Raw genomic sequence first — 15,015 nt, 5'->3', positions numbered from 1 at the left:
GAGGAGAAAAAAAAGACAAAGCTAAGTAACTGCTCTGCCATAAACAGCAGCTTTGCGTTTTGTGTAGGATAAAGCACCTTACTATACTAAATAAAAAGCACTTAATCCATTTGAGATCCTGAAAGATTGATTTTAAGTTGTCTTAAGTGAATTCTGATTTTCAAGTGAAAATACCCTTACACAATAAACATTTAATAAATGTGTGTTAAGTGAGCAAAAGAATTTACCAGCTCTGTTCAAAATCGCGGTGAAAAAATAAGGAGGCATGTTTTGTTTAAACATACCTATCATAGAAATATAGCACATTTGAAGCATATGGTATTAAATCTAGATATTTGGAACTATTTTAGGGTCATTTAGTCTTAAAGAGAAGTATAATAGTCTTTTCTGCAGCAGGATTTATCCCCTTGAGAAAAGCTGGGTAATCAATTTTTGCTAACATTTTAAATCTGAATCAAAATCACATTTTTTAAGAGATTTTATTTATTTATTTGGGAGACAGAGAGAGACAGCAAGCATTATCAAGGAGAGGGGCAGAGAGACAAGGTGACTCCCCACTGAGCAAAGAGGCCTACTTGGGGCTCAATCCCAGGATCCTGAGATCATGACCTGAGCTGAAGTCAGATGCTTAACAGACTGAGGCATGCAAGTGCCCCCAAAATATCATTTTTATTTTCCCCTTCCAGTAGTTCATCTCCACAAACTCCAGCCAGGGAAGCAGGAGAGGCCAGACCCCCAAAACTTGTGTTGACCCAATAAACAGCATTCAGGCCATCACCTCCACCATTACCCGTTTTCCTTCAACTTTTCCTATTCTGCCTTCCTACACTTTGTTTACATGAATGAAGACAAATGAACACTAATTCTTGACACAGGTTGAAAAACGTAGAGAACTTTCTAGAATGGGGATTTAGAAAATTCCAAATCCCAGAAAGTATGAATTGTGTTAAAGAACAGTTTTAAAAGGCTCTTAATTAGATAGAGGGATTTTTTCCAGTAAAATTCAAGGTACTTAGTTTTTTCCCAATCTCTGCAGTATACAACGATATAAATATTAGCAAGATAAAAATGAGTAAATATGCAGACAGAAAATTCACAAAGAATTTAAAACTAAGACTGAAACACAGCTAACATTTTAAATAGTTATCTATTAAGTCAAATGAAAATAGAGAATACTTTTTCTCATGTAACTTACTATTGCCTTCCTTAAAATCTAAATTAGTACAAATTATAATACAATGGCTAGTTTAAATTATGATATAGTTAGAATCAAATTGTTCACTTCAGGCTCTTATTTCAGATAAAAACATATATACTGTAACGTTTATCTCATTTCATTGAACAGACGTATTTCCAATACTTTATATATATTCATCACTTAGTCATCTTCACTTATTATCTTTATTACAATCGAAGGTATATGGAAAAGAGAAGTGTGGCCTCACATCATCCTTGTCATCTTTATCATCATAGACATCAATGATTGTCATCATCATAAAAGCCAATGTTTATTGAGCATTTTGTAAACATCAAGCACTATTCTTATTAAATCCCTATGTTAGGGATTATTATTAATTATTATTATTATTATTATTATTATTGTAACTGACCCAGAGTCACTGAGCTTGCTAGTAGAGAGTTGGCATTTTTTTTTTAAAGATTTTATTTATTTGAGAGAGAGAGAACAGAGTGAGAGAGAGCATAAGCGGGGGATAATGGCAGAAAAAGAGGGAGAAGCAGACTCCCCACTGAGCAGGGAGCCCAACATGGGGCTTGATCCCAGGATCCTGGGATCATGACCTGAGCTGAAAGCAGATGCTCAACTGAGTGAGTCACCCAAGCACCCCCAGAGTTGGAATTTAATCAAGTTCATCATATTCCAAACCCCATATATATGCTGACAATTAAAACATACCATGTACTTTAAAATGCAAGAAAATGTATTACACAAGAAAATATTAAGATGCAAAGGGAAATATATTCTTTATATAAGATAGTAACAAAATAATAAAGCCAAATATTCAATGGGAATGTCGTTGGTTTTTCCAATTCATGTGTACTAAAGTTGGATAATTGGAAGTAATTTCTGTCATTTATTTCTAAATTAATAAAATCCATTCCCTCTTAAGAGTTGATAATATTCAAATGGTCTTCGGCAGTTGTCCTTGTATTCAAAAATATTCACAATAACTAATTGGGGCTCCTAATTGTTAGTGGTAGACCCATTGGGTTACCACTTCCCTCCCCTAGTCCAATCCCTGGATATGCTATATGTGTAAAAGAAAAGCATGAAGATCTTAAAAACCAAAGATCTTGAGGTATCCCTGGGGAGACAGAAGGTTGATGGGACACAGTGTGGGGAAGAAAATGAAGTCTGGAGCAGATGGGGGTTGGATGCCACAGGAGTGGGATAGGCACAATGATAGAAAACAAAGCAATCTAAACTATAAATATAACACAAATATAAAAAATATAAAATGAGGATAGACATATTATGAAAGATTTAAGAAGAATAAGATCAGTCTGAAGTAGCAGGAAACCATTATAAAAACAAAACAAACTAGAATTACAGGCAGGAAAATAGTTACCAATAGGAGAAGGAAGAAGAAGGTTGAAACGATTATAAATAGAAGGTGGACCTAAGTACACTTTGTTGTACCTATTTGGTTTCAACACGATGTACACAATCATACAAAAAAGCTAATAAGAAAGCAATCTATCATAAAGACAAAAAGTAATGAAAACAAACAATTTTCGGTAGTCATACTTTAGGTGGTAGTATTGATAATCTCTAACTGTTGCAGTAATATTGAAAATAAAGCAGATAAATTTTATTAATGTAAAGACACTAGAATTAGAAGCTTAGGAAAAAGAGGAAATCAATGTAAATGGATGAGCTTAAGTAGAAACCCTACAGTCTTTAATTTGAGTTGGAAATATAAATATGAATTCATAATGTATTTATTCTAAAAATATATGTATTTCCTAGGTATAATAAAGAACCCAGCAGCAACAAGCTCCTTGGTGCCCATCTCATGGTCTCTAAATACCATTTTTCACTAAAAGAAACTACAGCTTCTTAAAGAAATACATGATTTGAGGTCTAGACTAGGAATTGTATACAATGAAGCTGAAATATCTTATCACATCAGTCACTAAATAAGGAAGCTATCAAAGACTTCTGAGAGTGAGCCAAAAAAACACTTAGCAGCCAATTGAAAGGCTCCCATTGGCCAAATATGGAGCAATATGAACTTCAAGAAAAACTGCAATGCATTTAAAGACATCAAATATGTTTAAATCCATGTGCATATAATGATACTTAGAACAAAAAAACAAAATAAAAACAACCTCACTCCTCACTTTAGGAGGATGCCACGTTTTGAAATCATTACTTAGAAAACTGGTAAGCAAATGAAAAGATTCAAACAAATATTCCTCCTTTTAAATGTTACCTAAGAGTTGACCAGGGAAAGTTTCTCCTTATGGACCTTTAGTTTCCTAGGCTTGCCGTAAAAATATGACAAACTGGGTAGTGTAAAAACATAAGAAACTTATTCTACAAAAGTTCTGGAGGCCAGAAAACCGAAGTCAAGACATATGTAAAGCCATGTTCCCTCCAGAGCCCTTAAGGGAGGATCCTTGTCTCTACCAGCTTCTAGAGGATCCTTGTCTCTACCAGCTTCTGGAAGTCCCAGGTATTCCCTGACTCGTGGCGGCATAACTCCAATATCTGTTTCTGTCTTCACATGGACCTCCCTCAGTGTCTATGTCTATGTCTAAATTTCCCTCTTCTTAAAGAAGCACATCATATCAGATTAAGGGCCAATCCTAATGAACTCATCTTAACTTGATTACATATTCAAAGATGCTACTTCCAAGTGAGGTCACATTTACAGGTACAGGAATTAGGACTCAACATGTCTTTTGAGGGATACAATTCAATCCATAACAGAGTATTCCAGCTAATAAATGGGAATAAATGAGAAAATAAAATATCATTTTGCAACTCTTAATAAGACAATAAATCTAAACAAAGACAATCAATGACTGACATCATCCAAAATTTAAAGAGGCCATTATGGTACTGATAGAAGTATCCAACCACTGAGAAATTTTGTCCAAAATTCTAAACTATTTCTTGCCACTAATTTGCAGCAAATACAGGCATCATAGAAAGAATTTTAAAGAACACCACAGGGATACAACCAACAAAATTCAGACTATGGGAAACTATATAAAACTAACTGATTTTTTTCCAGTAAATAAATTAAGGGAGATCTATAGATTTAAGAGATCAAAGAGAAAACTCAAGCAATTGCAATATGTGCTCCATATATCAACACTAATTTTACCAAATAAACTATAAAAGATAAAAAATAAAAGATTACTAAATTATTAATTAAAAGATTAAGATTAAAGAAATGATTAGATGTAAATACCAATTTCAAGTATTGATTGGATATTTAATAATGTTGAGGAATTAATGTTAAGTTTTCAGAAAAGATGGTGGTCTATGGATATGCTTAGAAATAAATAATTAGATCTCTAGTGACACATGTAAAAACATTTACAGATGAAATGTCATGAGGTTATTAGTTTACTTCAAAATAATTTGAAGGGAAAGAGAAAAATAGGTAAATGTAAAAATAAGACAAGATTGGCCATAAACTGATAAATATTTAAGCCAGTGATATGTTCATGGTGGTCTATTTTCCTGTTCTGTCTACATTTGTATATGTCTGGTATGTCCCGAAAGGAAATATTTTTCAAAAATATGTGTAATATGAACTGTAAATTCAATAATGAGGACAAAAGATAACCAATACAGTCCAAAAACAAATTAGGGCTGAAAGAACAGATTGAGAAACTCTTCCAAAGACAGTGGGAAGAAAGAAAGTGACACAAATAGAAAAGAAATGTTGAGAGGTATAGAGGATGGAAGAATTTTCAGCATTTATGTAATAGAAGTCCCAAGAGTAAAGACAAAATGACTGAAAGAGGATATTTGAATAAGTAATGATTAAGAACTAAAGAAAGATGTGAAATATCAAATTTAAAAGAAAAAAGGAGTACCAGTCAGGAGAGATTAAACAAATTTTCAAACAACAACAAATAAACTCATATCTGCACACATTATATGAAATGTAATGGTATCAAAATGAAAGAAAAAAATGAAAAGCTTTTAGAAAAAGATCACTCATAAAAGATAATTATGGGATCATTAAACTTTTAAAGAATAACAGCTAATACAAGACATTTGAGCAATATGTTAAAGTTTTGAAAGAAAATAAATTTCAACATAAAATTTTATATTCCAGTTAAACTATTATTTAAATTTTGTGTCTATAGAGATCTCTCAATAGAATCATATAGTATGTGATCTTCAGTGACTTGCTTCTTTCACTTAGCAAAATATTTTCGAGGTCCATCCATGCTTAGTATAGCTCAGTATTTTATTTCTTTTTACGGCCAAATAACATTATACTGGGTAGATATACCATATTTTGTTCATCCATTCATTGGTTGATGGACACTGGGTTGTTTCCACATTTTGGCTATTATAAATAATAAATGAGCAATACAATTACATATTATTTATTATTATATATTATTATTATTATAAATGCTGCTATGGACACTTAAGTTCAAGTTTTTGTGTGGATATGTTTCCATTTTGCTTGGATATATACCATAAAGTTGAATTTCTGGGTCAAATTGTAACTCTATGTTTAACTTTTTGAGGAACTCCCATGTTCTTCCAAAATGGCAGCACCATTTTGCATTCCCACCAATCAAGGTATGACGGTTTCAATTTCTCCACATCCTGTCTAGTACTTGATATTCTTTCTTTTTTTAATTATAACCATCCTGCTGGGTTTGAAGTGATATCTCACTATGGTTTTGATTTCCAATTCCCTGATGGCTAATGATATTCAGCATCTTATCATGTATTTATTGGTCATTTGTATATCTTCTTCAGAGAAATTTCTAAACAAATGTTTTGCCTATTTTTTAATTGTCATTTGTCCTTTTTTTTATTGAGTTCTAAGAGTTCTTTATATAATTTAGAGACAAGTCTCTTATTAGGTAAAATATTTGCAAATATTTCCTCCCATTCTGTTAATTGTCTTTTCACTTTCTTGGATGCCCTTTGATACACACAAAATTCTAATTTTAGTAAAGTTCAATTTCTCTATTTTTTCTTTTATCATTTGTATTTTTGGTGTCATATCTAGAAGCCATTGCCAAATCTAAGTCATAAAGATTTACACCTATATTTTTCTTCTAAGAATTTTATAATTTTAGTTCTCACATTTAAGTCTGTAATCCAGTTTTAGTCAATTTTTGTATTTAGTATGAGGTAGGAGTCCAACTTCATTCTTTTGCATGTGGATAGCCATTTGTCCCCCAGGACCATTTATTTTTTTTGTTAAAGATTTTATTTATTTGACACAGAGAGAGACAGTGAAAAAGGGAACACAAGCAGGGGGAGTAGGAGAGGAAGAAGCAGGCTTCCCGCTGAGCAGGGAGTCCAATGCAGGACTCAATCCCAGGACCCTGGGATCATGACCTGAGCTGAAGGCAGACGCTTAATGACTGAGCCACCCAGGCACCCCTCAGCACCATTTATTGAAAAGACTAGCCTTTCTCCTTTGAATTATTTAGGTACTGTTATTGAAAATCAATTGACCTTAAACATAAGGATTTATTTTTGGACTCTAAATTCTATTCAACTGATCTGAATGTCTGTCCTTATGCTATTACCACACCGTGTTGATTACTGTTGTTTTGTAGTAAGTTTTGAAATCAATAATGTAAGTCCATCAAATTTGCTCCTGTTTTTCAAGATCATTTTGCCTTATGGATCCTTGAGTTTCAAAATGAATTTTAAGATCAGTTTGTCAGTTTCTAAAAAAAAATTGAGATTCTGATTAAAATTGCACTGAATCTGTAGATAAATTTAGGGAATGTTTTTATCATAAAAGTATTAATCCTCTATAAACATGTGATGTATTTCCATTTACTTTAGATGTTCTTTAATTTCTTTCAGCAATATTTTATCACTTTCATAGTATAATATTTCTTCTTTTAAATTTATTCATAAGTATTTCATCTTCTCTGTATGTTATGCTATGATCATCACAAGTGTGGCTATCATCTGTCACCATACAATGTTATTCCAATAGCACTGACCATATTCCCCATGCTGTAAATACCTATTTTCCTCAAACTATTCCAATAAAAGAGAAGAGGAAGGAGAGCTTCCAAATACATACTATGAATCCAGCATTACCCTGACACCAAAACCAAAGACATCAAAAAAAAAAAAAAAGCTATAAGCAATATCCCTGATGAACATAGGTGCAAAAATCCTCAACAAAATATTAGCAAGCCACATTCAATGATACACTAAAAGGACCATTCACCAAGATCAGGTGGGTTTTATTCCAGGGATGCAAGGATGGCTCAATATTCATGAATCAATCAATGTGATACACCGCATCAACAAAACAAAGGATAAAAATCATATGATCATCTCAATACATGCAGAAAAGGCATTTAAAAAAATTCAACATCTGGGGCACCTGGGTGGCACAGCGGTTAAGCGTCTGCCTTCGGCTCAGGGCGTGATCCTGGAGTTATGGGATCGAGCCCACATCAGGCTCCTCCGCTATGAGCCTGCTTCTTCCTCTCCCACTCCCCCTGCTTGTGTTCCCTCTCTCGCTGGCTGTCTCTATCTCTGTCAAATAAATAAATAAAATCTTTCCAAAAAAATTCAACATCTGTTCATGATAAAAACTCTCAATGAAGTATGTTTAGAGGAAACATAATAAAGCCCATTTATGAAAACCCCACAGCTACATCATGTTCAATGGTGAAAAACTGAAAGTATTTCCTCTAAGATCAAAAACAATGCAAGGATGGCCACTCTCATAACTTCTATTCAACATACAGCAATGAGACAAGAAAAAGAAATAAGAGGCACCCATACTGAAAATAAAGAAGTTAAACTTTCAGCATTTGCAGATGACATGATACTATACATAAAAAATACTTAAGACTCCACCAAATTGCTATTAGAATAAATGAATTCAGTGAAGTTTCATGATACAAAATTAATACCCAGAAATTGGTAGTGTTTCTATACACTAATAATGATGTAGCACAAAGAGAAATTAAGAAAATCCCATTTACAATGGCATCAAATAGGATAAAATACCTAGCAATAAACTTAACCAAAGAAGTAAAAGACCTGTACTCTGAAAATTATATGCTATTTTAAGTAAAATTGTGTTCTTAATTTCACTTTGGATCATTCATTGCTAGTGTATAGAAATACAGGTGACTTTTGTATATTGATCTTGAATCTTCTAACCTTGCTGGACTCATTTATTACTGCTAAAAGTTTTAATGGATTCCTTATATGAAAGATCGTGTCATCTTTGAATAGAGATAATTTCACTTCTTTCTTTCCAATTTCGGTGCCTGTCATTTCATTTTATTGTCTAAAATTTCTCTGCTAAATCTCTAGTACAATATTGAAAAGAAGTGGCAAGGGCATTCCTCTTTGTCTTGTTCCTTGTCTTAGGGAGAAAGTATTCACTCTTTAGCCAGTCTGTATGATGTTAGCTGTGGGTTTTTCATAGATAGCCTTTATCAGGTTCAGGAAGTTCCCTTATATTCCTATTTTGTTGAATATTCTAATGAAATGATGTTGAGAAATGTTTTTTCTGTATCTATTAAAATTATCATGTAGTTTTTTATTCTTTATCTGCTGATATGATATATTACATTCAGATGCTAAACCAATTTTGCTTTTCTGGAATAAATCCCACTTGGTCTTGGTGTATAATTAGTTTTTCTATATTGCCAGATTCTTTTGCTGGCATTTTGTTGAACATTTTTTTCATCTATATTCAAAAGAGATACTGATCTGTAGTTTTCTTTTTTTCTGCTATTTTTGACTATTTTCATATCAGAACAACTTATATTCTTAATATTAAATCTTAGATGCCTTCCCATTAAGAAAAGGAAAATAACATGTGTCCACAAATACCATTACTATTTTAACATAATTTAGAGGGCCTAGCCATCTTTTTATTATATGAAAAGAGAGAAAGAGTTTTGTGAATTAAAAGAGAATAAATTAAACATTCATTGTTTGCAGATGTTATCATTTACATAGACACTCAATACACAAACTTTAAAACTAATATTAATGTTTAAAAATATTGCAACATGCAAGTCCAACTTAAAAACTGAATACTATTCCTCTATACCAGTAATGGCTAACTGGAAAATCTTGTGCAATCTGAAATTCCTTCCAAAATAGCAACACAAAATTTAAATAATCTAATAATTACCCAATAACCTTTTAAATCAGTTACAACTCTACTAAAGTGCATGAAATTAGACTACATTTTGTTTGTTTTAAAAAGCTTAGAGAACAAGTTGAAAAACTAGACATACACATACATGGAGAGAATGATTTAACACCTATTAGGTCAATTATCACAGATTAATCCACATATCCAATGCAATTTTGACCAATATTATAGTCAGATATTTTGAAGAACCTGACAAACCTATTCTCAAATTTATATGGAAAGATAAACACCTTTGAATAACTAAGTCAACTTACAAAAAGAAAAAAAAAAGAAAAAACTTAGAAAAAGAAAAATACAGGGATGAGAGACGAGTTAAGATGGCGGAGGAGTAGGGGTCCCCTTTTTCTGCTGGTCCCCAGAGTTGAGCTGGATAGGTACCAGACCATCCTGAACACCCACAGAATCAGCCTGAGACGTAGGAAGATACATCTGGATCTCTACAAATGAACATCTCGCGATGAGTATTGAGGTACGAAGTGGGGAGCCGAGAATCTGAGCACAGATATTGGAAGATAAATGGAAGGGGGAGGGAGCCAACATGCTCGGGCGCGGGAAGCAGTAGCCACCTGCACTGGGGAGCGGGCCAGACTCGAGGACTGCCACCCGCGAGAGAGCAGACTGAGACCGTGAGCCTGGGAACACTTGCGACCAGTCTGAAAACCAGAGCTCTGGAGCGCACGAACCACACTGAAACGGAGCTCCGGAGCACGTGCGGGGACAGCTGGCGGCTGGCAGTGTTAGAAACACAAAGGAAAGAACGTGCCAGCCCTGGAATTGAGGGCTGGGATGCCGGGTGTGGGGCGCACAACCCGGGATGCTACAGGGTTTTTAGCAGCACCAACAGAAACAGAGTTAAAGAGGCCAGGAGAGCTCAGTGGAGAGCGGACTGCAATCTCTCTGTTCTGAGACAGAGGCTGGGATTTGGCCACTGCTGCTCTGACTCTCAGAAGAGTCACAGCAAAGCTCCAGGGAAAGGCCAGAGAACAAAAGCCTAGAAATACCAGCTCACATTGTGCCCAACCCCATCCCCCCACACAGGGGACAGGGAGACTCTACCAAAACAGGGTTGCCTGAGTATCGGCATGGCAGGCCCCTCCCCCAGAAGGCAGGCTGAAAAATCAAAAAGCCCACATCCCTAAAGGGCCCTATAAAACAAGTGCACACTGCCTGGGTCCTGGTCAATAATTAGGGCTCTGGACATCCCCACAACCTCTCCTCATCAGAATGACAAGAAGGAGAAATCCCCCCCAGCAAAGTAAAGACAATGAGTCTGCGGCCTCTGCCACAGAACCGATGGATATGGATATAACCAAATTGTCAGAAATGGAGTTCAGAGTAACAATGGTCAAGATGATGTGTATTTCAAAAAAAAATTAACGAAAATGTTAACAAGAATATAGAATCTCTAAGGGTGGAAAGGAGAGCTAATCTGGCAGAAATTAAAAATGCTATGAATCAAATGCAGTCAAAACTAGCTGCCAGTCAAAACTCTGATGGCCAGGGCAAATAAGGCAGAACGAATTAGCAAATTGGAGGATGGGATTGTAGAAGAGAAAGCTAAAACAGAAACTTGGCTCAAGGGGCGCCTGGGTGACACAGTGGATAAGCGTCTGCCTTCGGCTCAGGGCGTGATCCTGGTGTTAGGGGATCAAGCCCCACATCAGGCTACTCCGCTATGAGCCTCTTCTTCCTCTCCCATTCCACCTGCTTGTGTTCCCTCTCTCACTGGCTGTCTCTATCTCTGTCAAATAAATAAATAAATAAAATCTTTAAAAAAAAAAAAAGAAACTTGGCTCAAAAAAATTCAATCTCAAGAATGTAGGTTATGGTAGACTACTGACTCAATGAAATGTTCCAATGTCAGAATCATCAGCATCCCCAAGGGGGTGGAGAAAAAGAGAGGTCTAGAAGAGATATTTGAACAAATCATGGCTGAAAACTTCCCTGATCTAGCAAAAGAAACAAGCATTCATGTCCAAGAGGTAAGAGGACCCCTCCCAAGTTCAACCAGGACAAACATATGCCACGTCATGTCATAGTGCAATTCGCAAATATTAGATCCAAGGATACAGTATTGAAAGTGGCCAGGGCAATGAAATTTCTCACATAAAAGGCAAAAGTATCAGGGTTACGTCAGACCCGTCTACACAGACCTGGAATGAGAGAAAGGGTTGGGGGGAGGCATTTTTAAAGCTCTTTCAGAGAAAAACATGCAGCCAAGGATCCTTTATCCAGCAAGGCTGTCATTCAGAATTGATGGAGAGATAAGGACCTTCCAGAATCACCAGTCACGGACCAATTTCATAACCACGAAACCTGTTTTACAGGAGATATCAAGGGGGGTTCTATAAAAGTAAAAAGACCCAAGAGTAATACAGAACAGAAAGTCACAATCTATAAAAACAAAGACTTCACAGGCAATATGACATCATTAAAATCATATCTCTCAAAAATCACTCTCAATGTGAATGGCCAAAATTCTCCCATAAAATGCCACAGGGTTGCAGACTGGATAAAAAGATATGACCCATCCATTTGCTGTCTACAAGAGACTCATTTTGAACCTAAAGATACATCCAGACTGAAAGTGAAGGGATGGAGAACCATTTTTCATGCCAATGGACCTCAAAAGAAAGCTGCGGGAGCAATTCTCAAACGAGACAGACAAGATTTTAAACTAAAAACTGTAGGGGCGCCTGGGTGGCACAGCAGTTAAGGGTCTGCATTCGGCTCAGGGCACGATCCCAGCATTATGGGATCGAGCCCCACATCGGGCTCCTCAGCTGTGAGCCTGCTTCTTCCTCTCCCACTCCCCCTGCTTGTGTTCCCTCTCTCACTGGCTGTCTCTATCTCTGTCAAATAAATAAATAAAATCTTTAAAAAAAAAAACTAAAAACTGTACTTAGAGATACAGAAGGACACTACATTATTCTTAAAGGGTATATCCAACAAGAGGATATAACACTTATAAATATCTATGCCCCCAACAGGGGAACAGCTAGATACACAAGACAACTCTTAACCAGAATAAAGACACATATAGATAATAATACCTTAATTGTAGGGGACCTCAACACTCCACTATCAGCAATAGACAGATCATCTAAGCAGAAAATCAACAAAGAAACAGGAGCTTTGAATGACATACTGGACCAGATGGACCTCATAGATATATATAGAACACCACACCCCAGAACAACAGAATACTCATTCCTTTCAAATGCACATGGAACTTTCTCCAGAATAGACCATATACTGGGTCACAAAACAGGTCTCAACTGATACAAAAAGACTAAGATTATTCCCTGCATATTCTCAGACCACAATGTTTTGAAACTGGAACTCAATCACAAGGAAAAATTTGGAAGAAACTCAAACACTTGGAAACTAAGAACCATCCTGCTTAAGAATGATTTGGTACACCAGAGAATTAAAGAAGAACTTAAGCAATTTATGGAAATCAATGAGAATGAAAACACTTCAGTCCAAAGCCTATGGGACACTGCAAAGGCGGTCCTAAGGGGAAAATACATAGCCATCCAAGCCTCACTCAAAGGAATAGAAAAATCTAAAATGCAGTCTTTATATTCTCACCTCAAGAAGCTGGAGCTAGAACAGAAGAACAGGCTTAACCCACACACGAGAAGGCAGGTGATCAAGATTAGAGCAGAGATCAATGAATTAGAAACTAGGAGCACAGTAGAGCAGATCAACAGAACTAGAAGCTGGTTCTTTGAAAGAAAAATAAGATCGATAAGCCACTGGCCAGACTTATTCAAAAGAATAGAGAAAGGACCAAAATTAATAAAATTATGAATGAAAGGGGAGAGATCACGACCAACACCAAGGAAACAGAAACAATCATTAGAAACTATTATCAACAACTATATGCCAATAAATTAAACAACCTGGAAGAAATGGATGCCTTCCTGGAAATCTAACTACCAAGACTGAAACAGAAAGAAATTGATTGTTTAAACAGACTGATTAATTATGAAGAGATTGAAGCAGTGATCAAAAACCTTCCCAAAAACAAGAGTCCAGGGCCTGACAGATTCCCCAGGGAATTCTACCAAACATTCAAGGAAGAAATAATACCTATTCTCCTGAAGCTGTTTCAAAAAATAGAAGCAGAAGAAAAACTACCAAACTCATTCTATGAGGCCTATATTATCTAGATACCCAAACCAGGCAAAGACCCCATAAAAAAGGAGAATTACAGACCGATATCCCTGATGAATATAGATGCCAAAATTCTCAACAAGATCATAGCTAATAGGATCCAACAGTACACTAAAAGGATTATCCATTATGATCAAGTGGGATTCATCCCTAGGATGCAACTATGGTTCAACATTCACAAATCGAGCAGTGTGATAGATCACATTAATAAGAGAAGAGATAAGAACCATATGATCCTTTCAATATATGCAGAAAAAGCATTTGACAAAATACAGCATCCTTTCCTGATTAAAACCCTTCAGAGTGTAGGGATAGAGGTTACATTCCTCAATCTCATAAAAACCATCTATGAAAAGCCTACAGCAAATATCCTTCTCAATGGGGAAAAGCTGAAAGACTTTCCCTTAAGACCAGGAACATGACAAGGGTGCCCACTCAACAGAGTCCTAGAAGTCCTTGCAACAGCAATCAGACAACAAAAAGGGATAAAAGGTATCCAAATCCACAAAGAAGAAGTCAAACTGTCTCTCTTCGCAGATGACATGATACTCTATATGGAAAACCCAAAAGACTCCACCCCCAAATTACGAGAACTCATACAACAATTCAGCAATGTGGCAGGATACAAAATCAATGCTCAGAAATCAGTTGCATTTCTATACACGAACAATGAGACTGAAGAAAGAGAAATTAGGGAATTGATTCCATTTACAATAGCACCAAAAATCATACGATATCTTGGAATAAACTTAACCAGAGAGGTAAAGGATCTACACTCTAGAAACTACAGAACACTGATGAAAGACATTGAAGAAGACACAAAAAGATGGAAAAACACTCCATGCTCATGGATCGGAAGAATAAACATAGTTAAAATATCTATGCTACCCAGAGCAATCTACATTTTCAAAGTCATCCCCAACAAAATACCAATGACATTTCTCAAAGAGCTGGAAAAAACAATCCTAAAATTTTTGTAGAACCAGAAAAGAACCTGAATCACCAAGAAAATGTTGAAAAAGGAGTCCTCCAGTTGCCTTCCTGTGGCCAGTTCTCCCACTTCCCCCTTATCCCTCTAATGTCCCTCCTTCTGCACCTCCTCCTTCTTCCTCTTGTCCGCCCTTCTTTTCCCAACAACTCTCTAAAACCTCCAAATGCTAGTTGCCTACAATAGTCTATTCCTCCCGTAAGTCAGGTATGCAGGCGACTGTAGAATTTAATCTTTGGATCCAAGATGAATTAAGAGTTATAATGAGAGGGGAAGGTTAAGATGGCGGAGGAGTAGGGGACCCCTTTTTCAGCCGGACCCCTGAGTTGAGCTGGATAGGTACCAGACCAGCAGGAATATCCACGGAATCAGCCTGAGACGCAGGAAGATACATCTGGATCTCTACAAATGAACATCTCCAGCGCTGAGTATCGAGGTACGAAGCGGGGAGCC

Source organism: Ailuropoda melanoleuca, chromosome 11 (genome assembly GCF_002007445.2).
Source record: "Ailuropoda melanoleuca isolate Jingjing chromosome 11, ASM200744v2, whole genome shotgun sequence".
NCBI lineage: Eukaryota > Metazoa > Chordata > Mammalia > Carnivora > Ursidae > Ailuropoda > Ailuropoda melanoleuca.
Note: the sequence above shows the minus strand (reverse complement) of the source record.